Consider the following 1,952-nt stretch of genomic DNA (forward strand, 5'->3'; position numbering starts at 1 on the left):
CGGGTCCGCACATCAAAGGCGCCGCCGGGCCAGCGCCGGGGGCGGGGCGGGCGCCGGGGCGGGGCCTGCCGGGGAGGGGCCTTGCCGTCCTGCCGGCCCCGCTCCCGGGAGCCGCGGGGCGCGCCCACTGGGCATCGTCTTAAAGGGCTCGCCTCGCGGGGCAGCGTCCTGGGGCCACGGGGGCCGAGCCTCGAGTGCAGAGGGAACGCTCGCCCCGCACCCGTGCACTTCTGCCGCTGGGGCGCGGCTTTCCTCGGACCCTTGGAGAATTTGGAGGAGGGGCTTGGAACCGTGCCTGGATCTTGGGTCTTTGGGGTTAGGGGTCTAGCAGGGTTAGGACGCCCCTCATCCCACCACTTCTCGGCCGCATCCTTCATCTCTGTGTTCCAGTCTGGGACCTGCTTCCGGGTCTCCTGTCCAAGCGGCGCGAACGCCTGTTGCACACATCACACGTTTGTGTGATGTTCTTTAGCCATGTGGGGGCTGCAAGCCAAGCAGACAAGGAGGAAGGACCCTCGCCCCTTGCCGAGCCTCCAGCCAACTCTCGCAACCACGCTCAGCGCCCTGAACCTCTCAGGGCTTTGCGTGGTAGGGTTCCATGCAGGGCTCGAGGCCTGCAGGGATCCTCACCCCTCGACGCCTGCTCCAGGCTGCATCCTCCAGGCTGGCGCGGAGTGGGGGCACCTGCACGGCTTCCCCCGCGTCCGCGCCGGGCCTGCTCCGCGAGTTTGACCTCAGTCAACCGCACTTACACGCAGCATCCTCCAGCGGGTTTCTGGGCTGAATCCCTAATGGACGCTCCCAATTCTTTCTTTTCCAGAGCCATGGGGAATGGGGGAGGGGGGGCGTGGAGAGAAATATAGGGGAGGGGATGGTGCAGGGAAGGAGGCGGGGATTTGGGACGCCTTTGCTGCTGGGGCCCCACAGGACCCCTGGCAGCGGTGCAAAGCCAGGCCGGAAGACAGCCGCGCCGCCCCTCCGGGTCCAGGCCCAGCCCGGCTGGCTGCGGATCAAAGAGCAGGGGCCGGAGCTCCTCCGCGTTCAGATCCTATCTGCGCCCGCCCAGCGGGGTGCCTGGCCCCGCACCTCCGGCCCCGGATGCCCACTTTCCCTCCCTTCCCGGGTAGGGGAGGGGTTGAATTCTGGCGCTCAGCTTGGCCGAGCCCTGAAGGAAAGACCCTGTCCCGTAGCTGGGCCGCTCTTGGCCCTCCCCCAGGTGTGAGCCCGATGCGCCCAGGCCACCCCAGCTGCCAGGATGTGAGAGACCCCGGGTGGCCCCCAACGCCTAAAGCGCTTGGCTGAGCCTCCTGTGGGAGGGCTGAATGGGATCGCCGTTCTGCCTAAACCAGGGACTTTTGTGGGGTGGATTCCTCCGCTGGGTCGTGAGTGACTCCAGCTCAGCGCAGCCCCACCTCTCCCCCACTGTTCAGTAGCGCGCCAGCCTTGTGAGGTCCCGGGGACACAGGCCAACAGGGGTTGAAGTTGATGAGTGCTACTAAGTTTTTGTTTTCTTGATGAGGCTGAAGTTTGTCACTTGGGGGTGGCCTGACCCAGCTCCCTTATCAGGCAGCTATCGGCCAGGTTGAGGTGTGCCTGACTCTAAGAAGGGTCTTGACCCCCCTCACCCAGCAGAGGCCGAGGACCACCCTAATCGCCCCTCAGAGATGACAGCCTTTTTTTCCCCTAAACAATGTTGAGCATAGATTTTCTTTTTAAAAAGGTTCTTATTTGGAGTGAGGGGAAGCAATATTTTCCCACTGAAGCCATATCTTCCTTCTTCACTCTGGTACCCTCAAGTTTCTCCAGATATTTTGTAGTTCGGTGAAATCTCAAAGGCTGGGGACCGTTTCCTTGACTGGTCAGGCTCCCACTCCTTGGCCTATTTGTTGGAACCAGGGACAGGAGTGGGAAAGCAGAGAGAAGAGGGGTGTGGGGAGAAGTGCTGAGGGGAG

This window comes from Ochotona princeps, chromosome 19, assembly GCF_030435755.1.
Source record: "Ochotona princeps isolate mOchPri1 chromosome 19, mOchPri1.hap1, whole genome shotgun sequence".
Lineage (NCBI taxonomy): Eukaryota > Metazoa > Chordata > Mammalia > Lagomorpha > Ochotonidae > Ochotona > Ochotona princeps.